The sequence below is a fragment of the Leuresthes tenuis genome, unplaced genomic scaffold (assembly GCF_036924035.1).
Source record: "Leuresthes tenuis unplaced genomic scaffold, fLeuTen1.0.hap1 SCAF_2, whole genome shotgun sequence".
Classification (NCBI taxonomy): Eukaryota; Metazoa; Chordata; class Actinopteri; order Atheriniformes; family Atherinopsidae; genus Leuresthes; species Leuresthes tenuis.
The window spans coordinates 28,933,649-28,954,622 of NW_027325356.1; the positions used below are offsets into that span (position 1 = coordinate 28,933,649).

Consider the following 20,974-nt stretch of genomic DNA (forward strand, 5'->3'; position numbering starts at 1 on the left):
CCAGCCATAATTACTCACAAATGGGTAAGAAAAGGTAGTATTGCCAGACCATACATGATCAAAACAGGGAGCGGCGGTGGTTCAGCTGCAAAAAGGTGTGAATGTTCGACTAAAGTTTGTAAAAAGCGGGTAAGATAAGGTGCGAATGCCCGACAATGTATGATCAAAAGAGGGAGTGGAGGTGTTCAGCTGCAAGAAGGTCTGAATGTCCTTCAATAATTGCTAGAGAAAATTAAAGAAATTTTTCGAAAATCAAACCGCACATGATCATAAGCAGGAGTGGAGGTGTTCAGCTGCAAGAAGGTTTGAATGTCCGAGCATAGTTTGTAAAAAGCGGGTAAGAAAAGGTGCCAATGCCCGAACATACACCATCAAAAGAGGGAGCGGAGGTGTTCCGCTGTAAGAAGGTGTGAATGTCCGACCATAGTTGGTAAAAAGCGGGTAAGAAAAGGTTAAAATACCCGACTGTACACAATTAAAAGAGGGAGCGGAGTTGTTCAGCTAAGAGAAGGTGTGAAAGTCCGACCATGGTTTGTACAAAGCGGGTAAGAAAAGGTTCGTATGCCCGAATATACACCATCAAAAGCGGAAGCGGAGGTGTTCGGCTGCAAGAAGGTGTGAACGTCCGACCAAAGGTTGTAAAAAGCAGTTAAGAAAAGGTTCGAATATCCAACCAAACATAATGTGTGAATGTCAGATCATAAATTGCAAAAAGCTGATGAGAAAAGGTGAGAATTCCTGACTATACACCATCAAATGCGGGAGCGGAGTTGTTCGGCTGTGAGAAGGTGTGAATCTCCGACCATAATTGTTGAAAAATGTGTTAGAAAAGGTAAGAATGCCGGTCCATCCATCATCAAAAGCGAGAGAGGTGGTGTTCGGCTGCAAGTAGGTGTGAATGTCCAGCCATAATTACTCATAAACGGGTGAGAAAAGGTAGTATTGCCAGACCATACATGATCAAAACAGGGAAGCGGAGGTGGTTCAGCTGCAAGAAGGTGTGAATGTCCGACTAAAGTTTGTAAAAAGCGGGTAAGATAAGGTGCGAATGCCCGAACATACACCATCAAAAGAGGGAGCGGAGGTTTTCCGCTGTAAAAAAGTGTGAATGTTCGACCATAGTAGGTAAAAAGCGGGTAAGAAAATGTTAAAATACCCGACTGTACACAATCAATAGAAGGGGGTGAATTGTTCGGCTACAAGAAGGTGTGAAAGTCCGACGATGGTTTGTAAAAAGCTGGTAAGAAAACGTTTGAATGCCCGAATATATACCATCAAAAGCGGAAGCGGAGGTGTTCGGCTGCAAGAAGGTGTGAATGTCCGACCAAAGTTTGTAAAAAGCAGTTAAGAAAAGGTTCGAATATCCAACCAAACATAATCAAAAGCGGGAGCAGAGCTGTTCGACTGCAAGTAGGTGTGAATGTCCTCAACGTTTTTCTTTGTTGAAATCGATCTAGACATTGATAAATATGAAGGACAAAGCAGTTTCCACTTGGTTTGAGTGAAGGAATTCATTTTATACATAAAATCCCAAATCGTGCAGAACGTATGAAAAGAAGCTTATTCTCGGATTCCTCGTCCTTCAGTGTTGCACTTTCTTCTACTGCAAAATACAATGTTTTTCTTTGTTGAAGTCGATCTAGACATTGATAAATATGAAGGACAAAGCAATTTTAACTTGGTTTGAGTGAAGGAATTCATTTTATACATAAAATCCCAAATCATGCAGAACGTATGAAAAGAAGCTTATTCTCGGATTCCTAAACCTCCAGTGTTGCACTTTCCTATACTGCAAAATCCAATGTTGTTCTTTGTTGAAGTCGATCTAGACATTGATAAATATGAAGGACAAAGCAGTTTCCACTTGGTTTGAGTGAAGGAATTCATTTTATACATAAAATCCCAAATCGTGCAGAACGTATGAAAAGAAGCTTATTCTCGGATTCCTCGTCCTTCAGTGTTGCACTTTCTTCTACTGCAAAATACAATGTTTTTCTTTGTTGAAGTCGATCTAGACATTGATAAATATGAAGGACAAAGCAATTTTAACTTGGTTTGAGTGAAGGAATTCATTTTATACATAAAATCCCAAATCATGCAGAACGTATGAAAAGAAGCTTATTCTCGGATTCCTAAACCTCCAGTGTTGCAATTTACTATACTGCAAAATACAACGTTGTTCTTTGTTGAAATCGATTTAGACATTGATAAATATGAAGGACAAAGCAGTTTCCACTTGGTTTGAGTGAAGGAATTCATTTTATACATAAAATCCCAAATCGTGCAGAACGTATGAAAAGAAGCTTATTCTCGGATTCCTCGTCCTTCAGTGTTGCACTTTCTTCTACTGCAAAATACAATGTTTTTTTTTGTTGAAGTCGATCTAGACATTGATAAATATGAAGGACAAAGCAGTTTCCACTTGGTTTGAGTGAAGGAATTCATTTTATACATAAAATCCCAAATCATGCAGAACGTATGAAAAGAAGCTTATTCTCGGATTCCTCGTCCTTCAGTGTTGCACTTTCTTCTACAGCAAAATAGAATGTTTTTTTTTTTGTTGAAGTCGATCTAGACATTGATAAATATGAAGGACAAAACAATTTTAACATAGTTTGAGTGAAGGAATGCATTTTATAAGCAAAATCGCAAATCATGCAGAACTCACGAAAAGCTTTTTCTCAGATTTCTGAACCATTAGTGTTGCTCTTTCTTTTACTGCAAAATACAACGTTGTTTTTTGTTGAAATCTATCTAGACATTGATAAATACCAGCCGAACATCTCTGAAAGGCTTTCTTACCTTTTCTTACCCGCTTTTTACAAACTATAGTCAGACATTCACACCTTGCAGCTGAACCATCTCCGCTCCCTGTTTTGATTATCTATGGTCTGGCAATACTAACTTTTCTTACCCGTTTGTGAGTAATTATGGCTGGACATTCACACCTACTTTCAGTCTAACAGCTCTTCTCCCGCTTTTGATTATGTTTGGTTGGATATTCGAACCTTTTCTTAACTGCTTTTTACAACCTTTGGTCGGACGTTCACACCTTCTTTCAGCCGAACACCTCCGCTTCCACTTTTGATGGTGTATATTCGGGCATACGAACCTTTTCTTACCCGCTTTTTACAAACCATGGTCGGACATTCACACCCTCTTACAGCGGAACACCTCCGCTCCCTCTTTTGATGGTGTATGTTCGGGCATTCGAATCTTTTCTTACCCGCTTTTTACGAACTATGCTCGGACATTCAAACCTTCTTGTAGCCGAACACATCCACTCCTGCTTTTGATGATGTATGGTTGGGCATTCGAACCTACTTGTTGCCCGCTTTTCATTAATTATGGGTGGACATTCACACCTTGTCGCTACCAAACACCTCCGCTACCTGTTTTGATCATGTATGGTTGGACATTTGCACCTTTTCTCACCCGCTTTTCGCAAACTATGGTCGGCCATTCACAGCTTCCTCTCCACCATACTTGTATGGTGAGATATTCACACCCACTTGCATCCGAAGTCCTCCGCCCCCACTTTTGTTTATATTTAGTCGGTCATTCGCACCTTACCCGCTTATGGCAAAACTATGGCCTTCTTACAGCCAAACACCTCTGATCTCGCTTTTGATGATGTAAGGTTGGGCATTCAGACCTTGCTTCACCTGCTTTTCACCAAATATAGTCGGACATTCACACCTTCTTGCAGCCGAACACTTCCGCTCCACCTTTTAGTGTTCTATGGGGCATTCACACCTTTTTTTTAACCGCATTTTATAGATTATGGTTGGAAATTCTCACCCACTCTCATCCGAAGACCTCTTCTGCCGCTTTTGTTAATATATAGTCGGGCATTCGAACCTTTTCTTACCCGCTTTTTACAAATTATGGTCGGACATTCACACCTACTTGCATTCGAATACTTCCGCTCCACCTTTTAGTGATGTATGGTTGGCATTTGCAGCTTTTCTTACCCTCTTTTTATACTGATTGCTGAAGATTAAGTTGTTCTTTCTCAAACTACAAAATTTTTTTAATTGTTGAAACTCGATTTGAAGTGGATAAATAAGGAGGACAAACAGTTTTAAGTCAGGCTGATAGAAGGAATTAATTTTATAGCAAAATCTGTATTTCGTCATATGTCGAGAGATGCTTATTGCTGAAGAAGTTCTTTCTCATTCTACAAAGTACAACGTTGTATCAGTTAAGTCTGGCCTGGGTAAAACACTGATGGTTATTTCTGACATGCAATCGTGAAGCTTTCCATCTCTGGGGTAGGTAGCAGTGTGGATGGATTAAGTGTAGCACATCTCTCGACAACAAGGTGTGGCTGTGAAAGAAGAACAGTTATGTAGGAGAGATGTCTGGTAAAGATATTTTGTTAAGTAACCATATCACAGCCACTGTATGAGGTACCTTAAGTGTTAATGGGTGAAATAACACCATAAAGACTCAGTTTAATATCTGATATGTCCTCTATACGAGGACTACATATTGAATGCATTTTTAGGAATAGACGTTGAAAAAGGAGCCTTCTCCATTCACTCTTAGCATCGACCCGGTACTGCAGTGCCGCTGGGAACGGTGCGCTCTTCTCTGCTCTTGTGAAAAAGCAAACAGCGGTGTTGGATGGAAGTTTCAGGGAGCCCTAGATGAAACTTTCTTTTAATCTGCTGAGAAAAGAGAGTGAATGCGAAGTAGACTTTAACACGGCACTGGGAGCGAGCCGAGTGCGGGCTAACCGGGAGAATTGCTTGAAAGAAACAGACACCGAATTAGCGGTCAGAAAAAAGCCTCAATCAGGTGTTCCTGTGGTGTTTGTGGCTGCCTTGTCTTTTGCACAGAGTAAAAGACAAGGCAGCCATCGAATAGGGCCCGATTGTTCCTACTTGGTCAGCCGAGGAGCAAGGGGGGGGAGCAAGCGTCTCAACCAAGCAAAGCTCACCATGGGGAACGTGGCTATGCCAACTAGCCTGATTTCCTGCTCCCGCAGTGATGGATAATCGTACTCTGGTTTCTCTTCATAACGTACAAGTCTTTCGCCTTTTACTAAAGACTTCCGTGGAGAGCAGCACTAATGAGTTGTTTCTAATTTTGGCAGGCTTTACTTTGCGGGTGAAGCCCTTTCTGTCTGTGCAAAAGAAATCTTGTTACTGTGCAGAGTGACTTCTCTGAGTAGAGTCGCCTTACTTGTTGCAACTGTGCCGATGTTGCTTGAATGGTGCTCGCTGGAGCGTGCAGGAGTGCAAAGTTATGCCATTTAAGGGCTGAAGAGTGCTCAGTGCAGCGGGTGGGCGGAGGTGCAAAGTGACACTCTGGCCACCTATGGCCATAAAAAGAACACCGCTACAAGTGCGCATTGTGCCAGGAAGGGCCCTCGGACGTGAACCAGTGGACAGTTATTGCTTCTCTGCCTTTTGGCTAAGATCAAGTGATCCACTGCTATTGCTTGGACCTTTTTTTCGTGTGACTCCGGCTCCTTCGTCCGAGTGAGCACAGAGGCGATGCTTCTTTGTGGCTGCGTCCTTGGCCTGCAGCCTCTTGGGCTGTTGCTACTGCCATCTGGATGACAGCCACGGGGGGAATCTGCTTGTGCCTTCTTACCAGCAAGTTTCTTGAGGTCCATATGGCGGCCAGGGTGAGCCACCTTTTGACAAATTCCTCTTTCCTGAGGTTCTGATTTTGACTCACCCCATAAAGCACCAGTTGTGCTGACAGGACCTCTCTTGCTGGTAAGTACGGGAAATTTAAGGAGTCGGCTGTTGCCCACAAGTCCACAACAGAACTGCACTCCCAGAAGAAATGCCTCACCGTCTCAGGCGCGCCACAACCTGGACGGGGGCAGGTGGCCGTCGCCGACATACCCCTGGAGTGCATGACAGATCTGACTGGGAGAATCTCGTGAGCCACCATCCATGACAAATCCCAAAGTCTGTTCAGAAGTGCTGAAAGGTTCACACTGCGCCAAACTGTTGAGGGCTCGCCAAGAGTGAGCCCACGCACTGGACTCACTGGGGCCCGCTCCTGCACAACAGAGAGCAAAGATCGATGGCACGTTAAAACTTGTACATCTTCTTGTTCTAAATTAAAATGGTTTAAAAATGTCTTTATAAAAGCATAACTTTCTGTTAGATTAAAAGACACAGGTACATTCAGGTCTGATGGTAAAAGTCGTAATCTTCTCATGTAGGCCCCCATCCAGAATCTTGCCATTGCAGCTGCCGCTGGGTTTTTGGATGGGTTAATTGCACACTTTAATTGGACAGAGGTAAAGAGACTTCCTAAAAACAAATACAGATCTGGTACTGCTTTCCCTCCCTTCACTTTTGGCTTCTTCAGTACTTCCCTCCTCAACCTTTCCCATTTGGAGTTCCATAAAAAATATAAGATGGATCGTTCCAGGTCTAAAATAATTTCTTTTTAGAATAAATAAATGAATAAAGTTTTATCTAGCAGGTCAAATATGTGCAAAATACAATCAACAGGGCAATCTAAGACCAAAACGAAGATAATGCCCTAAGCCAGTGTATCTTTTTCAACATATTTGTTTGGATTTCATTATTTCATTATTGTGTAGATTTCATTGAACTAAATTAATGTTAAGGGAAACGATTCTGCTCAGTGACAACAGAGGTTTTCACCAAATGGACTGAAATATTTCCATGTGCACAAGCAGATGCACTCTCAATAGCAAATGCACGGGTAAAATAAATCATTTCTAGATTTGAAATTCCTGAAAAGATCTTCAGTGATAATTTGACACACTGTGTAAACAACGTCATCTCACTGATGGCAAAGAACTTAAAATAGACCTTAGAAACGACTGTGCATATCATCCACAATCAGCAGGTTTCGTGGAGAGACACAATGGAATAATTAAGTCAAGACTGAAAAAAATCATGGAAGAAATGGGAAATATTGGGTTTACTGTTTACCATCCTAAAAATGCATCCTCCAACTAGCACAAGATGAACTCCATTTGAGAAAAGGTATGGAAGACCATTTGTACTCCCACAGTCAAAACACAGTCATCAACTGACATGATGAAGAAAAAAAGAAAAAGAGAAGAAACCTTAGCAGTATACAAATATTAACAAGTAGAGAGATCTCTTCTGTTTAGTCTGTTCCAGGTGAACCGGTGAAGGAATCTCTGAAGACAGTAAAACCCAGGGACTGGATCATCATCAAAGTGATAAAGAAAAAGAACTGGTCCAGCCCAATGGGGGGAAGGTCCATTTCAGGTACTACTTACATCACCCACAGCAGCTGAAGGACTTCTTGGATTCACTTATCACATTGTACCACGACCTTCAGAAGTAGGGAAAGATTATTTACCCACCACTGTTTTCTGAGGCAAAAGTCTGACTACAAAGGGGAATTCTCTCAACAGAAGGGGGTTCATCTCAACCTCAGTGAAGAAAACAACGGCTAACATGAGAACATAGGTTGTGACTAAAATAACCATACAGAGTACCACCACTGTCCCCTTGACATAGAAAGTGCCACACTAGTAATAACATTTATTTAAACTTGGAGATAAATGGAGAAAATAATCTCATATACAATAGCTGAGACAAAAAAAAACAAAAAACTTTTGAAGACACGATTAAAACAACATTTAGAACATACAATAAGCTTAAAAGGAGTGACAAAGCTGCGACTGCGAAGGCATAGAAGTCTAATTAAAAACAGGAGCAGTAGGACAGACTTTTCTGAAATCTGAGTAAGCTCTGGGAATCAAATTTAGATAATGATCAGACTTGGCCTTTCTTATTTCTGCTGTACCTTTATTTCTAAGCTTCCTAAAAGCAAGGCAATGACCCGGGTCCCTCATATGCCCAGCTAGCATCCAAGGTTTATTTATTTTTTAAGTAAAGAAGACAGTTCTGACGAAAGCCAGGGACTAGACCTGTTCTAAGTTCTATACTTTTTAAAAGGGCCGTGTTTATCAACTATGGAATTAGAAGATTTACAAAAATGGTCAAGTGCTAGATCTTCATCTGGGATTTTAACAGTGTCATGAGTATAACTATTCAACAGATCAGTTAAAAAAAAATCCTGCTCATGGAGATGTTTCAGGATCTGGATACCAAGCGTGGACCTAATGTTTTCATTTTTGCAATTCTGATACAGGCTATTGAGCAGTGATAACTAACACCAAGTTCAGATACTGCGGATTTTCTACCTTTGATTTGTTAAGATTGAGCCAATCAGGGACAACCTTGAAGGATCTCTTAAGATTGGTTTTGTAGGATCAGTAATTACCTGAGAAAGGTTGATATTGGTACACACCTTTTTTAAATGATCAGAGGCAGAGTTCAACTTGTTTAAATTAAAATTGCCACACAGAGATTGGGTTTAGGCCACATGCACACAGAATGACATCAACAAATATAAGAAATATTAAACATTTACACATAGATTTTTGAATACATGTAGAGGAATGATACTTTGAAATGTGCTCATTGCGGAGTTATGATCAGTTGAGTAATGAACTATTCTGGGAAAGAGGTTCTATTCCCAGCATCATGATGGACACTCCTGATATAGAAGGTTTCGCTAACGCATTGGAATTGTTGTACTATTTTCATATGCATGTGCAATGAAGAATTGCTTGCTGCTGATAAATGCAAAGAAGAACAGCTTACACATAGATGCTCACATATAGGCTGCTGAATGCAATGAAGACCTGCTTATCCAGTAAAGTTCAATGTCAATGTGTAATATTCAATTAGGATTTGCAAAACAGTGAAGTTAAACAATGAATGGGTCCATAGTCGGTATGACAAGACTAAAGGAATATTTACCTGGGTGTACGTTCAAACAGAGATGAGAAAATTGCGATAAATAATTGTTTGTTTGTTTGTTAGTATGTATATGAATGTTATGTGTATAAACTGTGTTGAGTTGTAGTTACTCAGTGGTGTCTCAGTGAAACAACCGACGGGGGAAGCCTTGCGGTGACAACAAAAGCAGTGTTTTACTGATCAGTCAAGTTGCTCCAGTGTACTCCATACAAACTGGTTGGTTACTGAAGGGATAGAAAATGGGGAATACTTGTTTTAAAGCAAACAAGGAATTAGATGGGAAAAATACATGTTTTAACGGGACCCAGACAATATTAAATACTCAGACAGATGGGAGAAGAAGTGTAGTTTTGTAGGAAATCACAAAATTATTACATAAAATTAGTGAAATCAATTGAAGAATGCCTTTCTGAAGAGCTGTTTACCACAGATGAGCAGCTTTGCGACCAAGCACATTGTAGATCGCTTTACTGCCAAAATGATCTAATTTAATGGATTGGTTTAGACATGCATAACAGCATTTTAAGAACAAAGAGAGAAACAAAAAGGGACAACGCTTCATGGTGGAAGGTGATGTATAAATAACTGTGTATATGATGAAGGAGAGACCATTTGAGCACCACAGCCATTTCGCAGCACAGGGACAGCAGTCCAAGTTAAAGGATCTCCCACGTGGTATCACCTGTCACACTGTGTCAAGGCATCAAAAGAAGAAAAAATCACCAAACTCAAGGACAAAGAGACGAAGACTCCGGTGAACGAAGAGAGAGGACTGACAAACCAGAAATACAAAAGGATGCTCGATATCAAGATCCAAAAGAAGAGGCTAACAATGCCACGAACACTTACGATGCTGGGAATGATGCCAACAATGAACAGAGAAGAAGATTCAGTGTCATCAATCTGCAACACTTGCCTCTAATGAGGGGGTGAATATAGAATCCTCAACGATTACAACGTCTCTGGGAACTGTGACAACAACAAGGTTTAAACCATTTTGATATATATTGTAACCTATTGGCTAAGGAATAGTGCTGAAAATGAGGTAAATCTAATCCACCACTGTCCTTGGTCTTCTGTAGGGTTTTTAAACAAATACGTGGTGGTTTTGTTTTTCCACAGAAATTTGGAGATGCATGAATCTAGTGACTTAAACCAAGTAGCAGATGGTTTTATGGGGATCATTGAGAACAAATAGTTAACTTTTGGTAGTATCATCATTTTAATGGTTGTAACTCTCCCCATAAGTGATATAGGTAAGGACTTCCAACGAGAGAGCTCGTCCTCTACTCTCTTTAATAATTGCACATAATTTAGCTTTGTTAGCTTTGAGAGCCTGGAGGAAATGTTTATGCCTAAATATCTAATATTTCCTGACTGTAAAGTGATCGCAGGTATATTCTGGACCCTACAGTTAATGGGCAGAACTGTGGTCTTAGACCAGTTGATAGAGTAGTCACAAAGTGCAGAGAATTTATTTATGAGTCTGATCGTGTGAGTGAGAGACGTCTGTGAGTTCTGAAGGAAAAGTAATACATCATCAGCATAAAGACTTATTTTATGCTCAATATTTTGGGGTTGGATGCCTTTAATATTTCTATCTTGTCTGATAGCAGCTGCTAAAGGTTTGATGAAAATAGCAAAAAGTGAGGGAGAAAGTTGGCAACCCTGTCTTGTACCTCTCTGCAGACTGAAGCTTCGAGAAGTTTGATCATTTGTCCTGATACTTGCATTTGGCGAGCTATATAATATCCTTATCCAGTTGATGAAGTGTGACACAAACCCGAATTTGTTTAATGTTGCGAATAAAAATTTCCAGTTCGCTCCATCAAATGCTTTTTCTGCATCTAGAGAGTCGATTATGGTTTCCAAGTTGTTGATGGTAGAATAGTCTATGAGAAAAAGCGGGTGAGAAAAGGTGCGAATGTCCAACCATACATCATCAAAAGCAGGAGTGGATGTGTTCGGCTACAAGAAGGTTTGAATGCCCGACTATAGTTTGTAAAAAGCGGGTAAGAAAAGGTTCGAATGCCCGAACATACAGTATCAAAAGAGGGAGCGGAGGTGTTCCGCTGTAAGAAGGTGTGAATGTCTGACCGTAGTTGGTAAAAAGCGGGTAAGAAAAGGTTTGAATCCCGAATATATACCATCAAAAGCGGAAGCAGAGGTGTTCGGCTGCAAGAAGGTGTGAACGTCCGACCAAAGTTTGTAAAAAGCAGTTAAGAAAAGGTTCGAATATCCATCCAAACATAATCAAAAGCGGGAGAAGAGCTGTTCGACTGCAAGTAGGTGTGAATGTCCACAACGTTGTTCTTTGTTGAAATCGATCTAGACATTGATAAATATGAAGGACAAAGCAGTTTCCACTTGGTTTGAGTGAAGGAATTCATTTTATACATAAAATCCCAAATCGTGCAGAACTTATGAAAAGAAGCTTATTCTCGGATTCCTTGTCCTTCACTGTTGCACTTTCTTCTACTGCAAAATACAATGTTTTTCTTTGTTGAAGTCGATCTAGACATTGATAAATATGAAGGACAAAGCAGTTTTAACTTGGTTTGAGTGAAGGAATTCATTTTATACATAAAATCCCAAATCATGCAGAACGTATGATAATAAGCTTATTCTCGGATTCCTGATCCTTCAGTGTTGCTCTTTCTTCTATTGCAAAATCCAATGTTCTTCTTTGTTGAAGTCAATCTAGACATTGATAAATATGAAGTTAAAAGCAATTTTAACATAGTTTGAGTGAAGGAATTCATTTTATAGTAAAATCCGAAATCGTGCAGAACTCATGAAAATAAGCTTATTCTCGGATTCCTGCACCTTTTGATTTGTTCTTTCTTTTACTGCACAGTCCAATGTTGTTTTTTTGTTTAAATCTATCTAGTCATTGATAAATATGAAGGTAAAAGCCGTTTTAACGTAGTTTGAGTGAAGGAATTCATTTTATAGATAAAATCCCAAATCGTGCAGAACTCATGAAAGTAAGCTTATTCTCGGATTCCTGAAACTTTAGATTTGCTCTTTCTTTTACTGCAAAGTCCAATATTGTTTTTTTTGTTTAAATCTTTCTAAACATTGATAAATATGAAGGACAAAGCAGTTTTAACATAGTTTGAGTGAAGGAATTCATTTTATAGTAAAATCCAAAATCGTGCAGAACGTATGAAAACAAGCTTATTCTCGGATTCCTCGTCCTTCACTGTTGCACTTTCTTCTACTGCAAAATACAATGTTTTTCTTTGTTGAAGTCGATCTAGACATTGATAAATATGAAGGACAAAGCAGTTTTTACTTGGTTTGAGTGAAGGAATTCATTTTATACATAAAATCCCAAATCATGCAGAACGTATGAAAAGAAGCTTATTCTCGGATTACTAATCCTCCAGTGTTGCACTTTCCTATACTGCAAAATACAACGTTCTTTGTTGAAATCGATTTAGACATTAATAAATATGAAGGACAAAGCAGTTTTCACTTGGTTTGAGTGAAGTAATTCATTTTATACATAAAATCCCAAATCGTGCAGAACGTATGATAATAAGCTTATTCTCGGATTGCTGATCCTTCAGTGTTGCTCTTTCTTCTATTGCAAAATCCAATGTTCTTCTTTGTTGAAGTCGATCTAGACATTGATAAATATGAAGGTAAAAGCCGTTTTAACATAGTTTGAGTGAAGGAATTCATTTTATAGATAAAATCCCAAATCGTGCAGAACTCATGAAAATAAGCTTATTCTCGGATTCCTGAAACTTTAGATTTGCTCTTTCTTTTACTGCAAAGTCCAATGTTGTTTTTTTTGTTGAAGTCGATTCAGACATTGATAAATATGAAGGACAAAGCAGTTTCCACTTGGTTTGAGTGAAGGAATTCATTTTATACATAAAATCCCAAATCATGCAGAACTCACGAAAAGCTTTTTCTCGGATTTCTGAACCATTAGTGTTGCTCTTTCTTTTACTGCAAAATATAACGTTGTTTTTTTTTTTTAAATCTATCTAGACATTGATAAATACCAGCCGAACAACTCCGCTCCCGCATTTGATGGTGTATAGTCAGGAATTCTCACCTTTTCTCATCAGCTTTTTGCAAATTATGATCTTACATTCACACCTACTTGCAGTCGAACAGCTCTGCTCCCGCTTGTGATTATGTTTGGTTGGATATTGGAACCTTTTCTTAACTGCTTTTTACAAACCATGGTTGGACTTTCACACCTTCTTGTAGCCGAACAACTCCGCTGCCTCTTTTGATTGTGTACAGTCGGGTATTTTAACATTTTCTTACCCGCTTTTTACCAACTATGGTCGGACATTCACACCCTCTTACAGCGGAACACCTCCGCTCCCTCTTTTGATGGTGTATGTTCGGAAATTCGAATCTTTTCTTACCCGCTTTTTACAAACTATGGTCGGACATTCACACCTTCTCTTAGCTGAACAACTCCGCTGCCTCTTTTGATTGTGTACAGTCGGGTATTTTAACATTTTCTTACCCGCTTTTTACCAACTATGGTCGGACATTCACACCCTCTTACAGCGGAACACCTCCGCTCCCTCTTTTGATGGTGTATGTTCGGGCATTCGAATCTTTTCTTACCCGCTTTTTACGAACTATGCTCGGACATTCAAACCTTCTTGTAGCCGAACACCTCCGCTACCTGTTTTGATCATGTATGGTTGGACATTTGCACCTTTTCTCACCCGCTTTTCGCAAACTATGGTCGGCCATTCACAGCTTCCTCTCCACCATACTTGTATGGTGAGATATTCACACCCACTTGCATCCGAAGACCTCCGCCCCCACTTTTGTTTATATTTAGTCGGTCATTCGCACCTTACCCGCTTATGGCAAAACTATGGCCTTCTTGCAGCCAAACACCTCTGATCTCGCTTTTGATGATGTAAGGTTGGGCATTCAGACCTTGCTTCACCTGCTTTTCACCAAATATAGTCGGACATTCACACCTTCTTGCAGCCGAACACTTCCGCTCCACCTTTTAGTGTTCTATCACACCTTTTTTTTCACTGCATTTCATAGATTATGGTTGGAAATTCTCAACGACTCTCATCCGAAGACCTCTCCTCCCGCTTTTGTCAATATATTTGAACTTTAGTCGGCAATCACACCTTCTTGCAGCTGAACCACCTCCGCTTCCCTGTTTTGATCATGTATGGTCTGGCAATACTACCTTTTCTTACAAGTTTGTGAGTAATTATGGCTGGACACTCACACCTACTTGCAGCCGAACACCACCTCTCTCGCTGTTGATGATGTATGGACCGGCATTCTTACCTTTTCTAACACATTTTTCAACAATTATGGTCGGAGATTCACACCTACTCACAGCCGAACAACTCCGCTCCCGCATTTGATTGTGTATAGTCGGGCATTCTCACCCTTTCTCATCAGCTTTTTGCAAATTATGATCTTACATTCACACCTACTTGCAGTCGAACAGCTCTGCTCCCACTTTTGATTATGTTTGCTTGGATATTCGAACCTTTTCTTAACTGCTTTTTAAAAACTTTGGTTGGACGTTCAAACCTTCTTGTAGCCGAACACATCCACTCTTGCTTTTGATGATGTATGGTTGGGCATTCCCACCTTTTTTTTAACCATTTTTCAGGAATTATTGGTGGACATTCACACCTTTTTACAGCGGAACACCTCCGCTCCCTCATTTAATGGTATATGTTTGGGCATTCGAACCTTTTCTTACCCGCTGTTTACAAACTATGGTCGGACATTCAAACCTTATGTAGCCGAACACATCCACTCCTGCTTTTGATGATGTATGGTTGGGCATTCGAACCTACTTGTTGCCCGCTTTTCATTAATTATGGGTGGACATTCACACCTTGTCGCAGCCAAACACCTCCGCTCCCTGTTTTAATCATGTATGGTTGGACATTTGCACCTTTTCTCACACGCTTTTTACTATTGTCGGCCATTCACAGCTTCCTCTCCACCATACTTGTATGGTGGGATATTCACACCCACTTGCATCCGAAGACCTCCGCCCCCATTTTTGTTGATATTTAGACGGTCATTCGCACCTTACCTGCTTTTGGCAAACTATGGCCTTCTTGCAGCCAAACACCTCTGATCTCGCTTTTGATTATGTAAGGTTGGGCATTCAGATCTTGCTTCACCTGCTTTTCACGAAATATAGTCGGACATTCACACCTTCTTGCAGCCGAACACTTCCGCTCCACCTTTTAGTGTTCTATCACACTTTTTTTTCCCCTGCATTTTATAGATTATGGTTGGAAATTCTCAACCACTCTCATCCGAAGACCTCTCCTCCCGCTTTTGTTAATATATTTGAACTTTAGTCGGACATTCACACCTACTTGCAGCCGAACACCACCTCTCTCGCTTTTGATGATGTATGGTCCGGCATTCTTACCTTTTCTAACACATTTTTCAGCAATTATTGTCGGTCATTCACACCCTTTCCCATCAGCTTTTTGCAAATTATGATCTGACATTCACACCTACTTGCAGTCGAACACCCTTGCTCCCGCTTTTGATTATGTTTGGTTGGATATTCGAACCTTTTCTTAACTGCGTTTTACAAACTTTGGTCGGACGTTCACACCTTCTTGCAGCCGAACACCTCCGCTTCCGCTTTTGATGGTGTATATTCGGGCATTCAAACCTTTTCTTACCCGCTTTTTACAAACCATGGTCGGACTTTCACACCTTCTTTTAGCCGAAAAACTCCGCTCCCTCTTTTCATGGTGTATGTTCGGGCATTTGAACCTTTTCTTACCCGCTTTTTACAAACTATGGTCAGGCATTCAAACCTTCTTGTAGCCGAACACATCAACTCCTGCTTTTGATCATGTATGGTTGGACATTCGCACCTTTTCTCACCCGCTTTTTCTCATAGACTATTCTACCATCAACAACTTGGAAACCATAATCGACTCTCTAGATGCAGAAAAAGCATTTGATGGAGTGAACTGGAAATTTTTATTCGCAACATTAAACAAATTCGGGTTTGTGTCACACTTCATCAACTGGATAAGGATATTATATAGCTCCCCAAATGCAAGTGTCAGGACAAATGATCAAACTACTCCAAGCTTCAGTCTGCAGAGAGGTACAAGACAGGGTTACCAACTTTCTCCCTCACTTTTTGCTATTTTCATCAAACCTTTAGCAGCTGCTATCAGACAAGATAGAAATATTAAAGGCATCCAACCCCAAAATATTGAGCATAAAATACGTCTTTATGCTGATGATGTATTACTTTTCCTTCAGAACTCACAGATGTCTCTCACTCACACGATCACACTCATAAATAAATTCTCTGCACTTTGTGACTACTCTATCAACTGGTCTAAGACCACAGTTCTGCCCATTAACTGTAGGGTCCAGAATATACCTGCGATCACTTTACAGTCAGGAAATATTAGATATTTAGGCATAAACATTTCCTCCAGGCTCTCAGAGCTAACAAAGCTAAATTATGTGCAATTATTAAAGAGAATAGAGGACGAGCTCTCTCGTTGGAAGTCCTTACCTATATCACTTATGGGGAGAGTTACAACCATTAAAATGATGATACTACCAAAAGTTAACTATTTGTTCTCAATGATCCCCATAAAACCATCTGCTACTTGGTTTAAGTCACTAGATTCATGCATCTCCAAATTTCTGTGGAAAAACAAACCCTTAGTTTAAAAACCCTACAGAAGACCAAGGAAAGTGGTGGATTAGATTTACCTCATTTTCAGCACTATTCCTTTGCCAATAGGTTACAATATATATCAAAATGGTTTAAACCTTGTTGTTGTCACAGTTCCCAGAGACGTTGTAATCGTTGAGGATTCTATATTCACCCCCTCATTAGAGGCACGTGTTGCAGATTGATGACACTGAATCTCTTCTCTGTTCATTGCTGGCATCATTCCCAGCATCGTAAGTGTTCGTGGCATTGTTAGCCTCTTCTTTTGGATCTTGATATCGAGCATCCTTTTGTATTTCTGGTTTATCAGTCCTCTCTCTTCGTTCACCGGAGTCTTCGTCTCTTTGTCCTTGAGTTTGGTGATTTTTTCTTCTTTTGATGCCTTGACACAGTGTGACAGGTGATACCACATGGGAGATCCTTTAACTTGGACTGCTGTCCCTGTGCTGCGAAATGGCTGTGGTGCTCAAATGGTCTCTCCTTCATCATATACACAGTTATTTATACATCACCTTCCACCATGAAGCGTTGTCCCTTTTTGTTTCTCTCTTTGTTCTTAAAATGCTGTTATGCATGTCTAAACCAATCCATTAAATTAGATCATTTTGGCAGTAAAGCGATCTACAATGTGCTTGGTCGCAAAGCTGCTCATCTGTGGTAAACAGCTCTTCAGAAAGGCATTCTTCAATTGATTTCACTAATTTTATGTAATAATTTTGTGATTTCCTACAAAACTACACTTCTTCTCCCATCTGTCTGAGTATTTAATATTGTCTGGGTCCCGTTAAAACATGTATTTTTCCCATCTAATTCCTTGTTTGCTTTAAAACAAGTATTCCCCATTTTCTATCCCTTCAGTAACCAACCGGTTTGTATGGAGTACACTGGAGCAACTTGACTGATCAGTAAAACACTGCTTTTGTTGTCACCGCAAGGCTTCCCCCGTCGGTTGTTTCACTGAGACACTACTGAGTAACTACAACTCAACACAGTTTATACACATAACATTCATATACATACTAACAAACAAACAAACAATTATTTATCGCAATTTTCTCATCTCTGTTTGAACGTACACCCAGGTAAATATTCCTTTAGTCTTGTCATACCGACTATGGACCCATTCATTGTTGAACTTCACTGTTTTGCAAATCCTAATTGAATATTACACATTGACATTGAACTTTACTGGATAAGCAGGTCTTCATTGCATTCAGCAGCCTATATGTGAGCATCTATGTGTAAGCTGTTCTTCTTTGCATTTATCAGCATTAAGCAATTCTTCATTGCACATGCATATGAAAATAGTACAACAATTCCAATGCGTTAGCGAAACCTTCTATATCAGGAGTGTCCATCATGATGCTGGGAATAGAACCTCTTTCCCAGAATAGTTCATTACTCAACTGATCATAACTCCGCAATGAGCACATTTCAAAGAATCATTCCTCTACATGTATTCAAAAATCTATGTGTAAATGTTTAATATTTCTTATATTTGTTGATGTCATTCTGTGTGCATGTGGCCTAAACCCAATCTCTGTGTGGCAATTTTAATTTAAACAAGTTGAACTCTGCCTCTGATCATTTAAAAAAGGTGTGTACCAATATCAACCTTTCTCAGGTAATTACTGATCCTACAAAACCAATCTTAAGAGATCCTTCAAGGTTGTCCCTGATTGGCTCAATCTTAACAAATCAAAGGTAGAAAATCCGCAGTATCTGAACTTGGTGTTAGTTATCACTGCTCAATAGCCTGTATCAGAATTGCAAAAATGAAAACATTAGGTCCACGCTTGGTATCCAGATCCTGAAACATCTCCATGAGCAGGATTTTTTTTTAACTGATCTGTTGAATAGTTATACTCATGACACTGTTAAAATCCCAGATGAAGATCTAGCACTTGACCATTTTTGTAAATCTTCTAATTCCATAGTTGATAAACACGCCCCTTTTAAAAAGTATAGAACTTAGAACAGGTCTAGTCCCTGGCTTTCGTCAGAACTGTCTTCTTTACTTAAAAAATAAATAAACCTTGGATGCTAGCTGGGCATATGAGGGACCCGGGTCATTGCCTTGCTTTTAGGAAGCTTAGAAATAAAGGTACAGCAGAAATAAGAAAGGCCAAGTCTGATCATTATCTAAATTTGATTCCCAGAGCTTACTCAGATTTCAGAAAAGTCTGTCCTACTGCTCCTGTTTTTAATTAGACTTCTATGCCTTCGCAGTCGCAGCTTTGTCACTCCTTTTAAGCTTATTGTATGTTCTAAATGTTGTTTTAATCGTGTCTTCAAAAGTTTTTTGTTTTTTTTTTGTCTCAGCTATTGTATATGAGATTATTTTCTCCATTTATCTCCAAGTTTAAATAAATGTTATTACTAGTGTGGCACTTTCTATGTCAAGGGGACAGTGGTGGTACTCTGTATGGTTATTTTAGTCACACCCTATGTTCTCATGTTAGCTGTTGTTTTCTTCACTGAGGTTGAGATGAACCCCCTCCTGTTGAGAGAATTCCCCTTTGTAGTCAGACTTTTGCCTCAGAAAACAGTGGTGGGTAAATAATCTTTCCCTACTTCTGAAGGTCGTGGTACAATGTGATAAGTGAATCCAAGAAGTCCTTCAGCTGCTGTGGGTGATGTAAGTAGTACCTGAAATGGACCTTCCCCCCATTGGGCTGGACCAGTTCTTTTTCTTTATCACTTTGATGATGATCCAGTCCCCGGGTTTTACTGTCTTCAGAGATTCCTTCACCGGTTCACCTGGAACAGACTAAACAGAAGAGATCTCTCTACTTGTTAATATTTGTATACTGCTAAGGTTTCTTCTCTTTTTCTTTTTTTCTTCATCATGTCAGTTGATGACTGTGTTTTGACTGTGGGAGTACAAATGGTCTTCCATACCTTTTCTCAAATGGAGTTCATCTTGTGCTAGTTGGAGGATGCATTTTTAGGATGGTAAACAGTAAACCCAATATTTCCCATTTCTTCCATGATTTTTTTCAGTCTTGACTTAATTATTCCATTGTGTCTCTCCACGAAACCTGCTGATTGTGGATGATATGCACGTTGGATGATATGTCGTTTCTAAGGTCTATTTTAAGTTCTTTGCCATCAGTGAGATGACGTTGTTTACACAGTGTGTCAAATTATCACTGAAGATCTTTTCAGGAATTTCAAATCTAGAAATGATTTATTTTACCCGTGCTTTTGCTACTGAGAGTGCATCGGCTTGTGCACATGGAAATATTTCAGTCCATTTGGTAAAAACCTCTGTTGTCACTGAGCAGAATCGTTTCCCTTAACATTAATTTAGTTCAATGAAATCTACACAATAATGAAATAATGAAATCCAAACAAATATGTTGAAAAAGATACACTGGCTTAGGGAATTATCTTCGTTTTGGTCTTAGATTGCCCTGTTGATTGTATTTTGCACATATTTGACCTGCTAGACAAAACTTTATTAATTTACTTATTCTAAAAAGAAATTATTTTAGACCTGGAACGATCCATCTTTTATTTTTTATGGAACTCCAAATGGGAAAGGTTGAGGAGGGAAGTACTGAAGAAGCCAAAAGTGAAGGGAGGGAAAGCAGTACCAGATCTGTATTTGTTTTTAGGAAGTCTCTTTACCTCTGTCCAATTAAAGTGTGCAATTAACCCATCCAAAAACCCAGCGGCAGCTATAATGGCAAGATTATGGATGGGGGCCTACATGAGAAGATTACGACTTTTACCATCAGACCTGAAAGTACCTGTGTCTTTTAATCTAACAAAAAGTTATGCTTTTATAAAGACATTTTTAAACCATTTTAATTTAGAACAAGAAGATGTACAAGTTTTAACGTGCCATCGATCTTTGCTCTCTGTTGTGCAGGAGCAGGCCCCAGTGAGTCCAGTGCGTGGGCTCACTCTTGGCGAGCCCTCAACAGTTTGGCGCAGTGTGAACCTTTCAGCTCTTCTGAACAGACTTTGGGATTTGTCATGGATGGTGGCTCACGAGATTCTCCCAGTCAGGTCATGCACTCCAGGGGTATGTCGGCGACGGCCACCTGCCCCCGTCCAGGTTGTGGCGCGCCTGAGACGGTGAGGCATTTCTTCTGGGAGTGCAGTGCTGCTGTGGACTTGTGGGCAACAGCCGACTCCTTAAATTTCCCGTACTTACCAGCAAGAGAGGTCCTGTCAGCACAACTGGTGCTTTATGGGGTGAGTCAAAATCAGAACCTCAGGAAAGAGGAATTTGTCAAAAGGTGGCTCACCCTGGCCGCCATCAAAGACGCCATATGGACCTCAAGAAACTTGCTGGTAAGAAGGCACAAGCAGATTCCCCCCGTGGCTGTGATCCAGATGGCAGTAGCAACAGCCCAAGAGGCTGCAGGCCAAGGACGCAGCCACAAAGAAGCATCGCCTCTGTGCTCACTCGGACGAAGGAGCCGGAGTCACACGAAAAAAAGGTCCAAGCAAT

General features: G+C 40.1%; 2 non-coding genes across 2 annotated transcripts; both read left to right on the forward strand.

Annotated features, from left to right (window-relative positions):
* Positions 1 to 4,412: 4,412 nt before the first annotated feature.
* LOC140302555 (U2 spliceosomal RNA) lies at positions 4,413 to 4,595 on the forward strand. The gene has a single exon (XR_011915014.1). It is a non-coding gene; the product is annotated as a U2 spliceosomal RNA (small nuclear RNA).
* A 410-nt stretch (positions 4,596 to 5,005) lies between these two features.
* Positions 5,006 to 5,121, forward strand: LOC140302561 (U5 spliceosomal RNA). Its single transcript, XR_011915020.1, has one exon. It is a non-coding gene; the product is annotated as a U5 spliceosomal RNA (small nuclear RNA).
* The last annotated feature ends 15,853 nt before the right edge of the window (positions 5,122 to 20,974 follow it).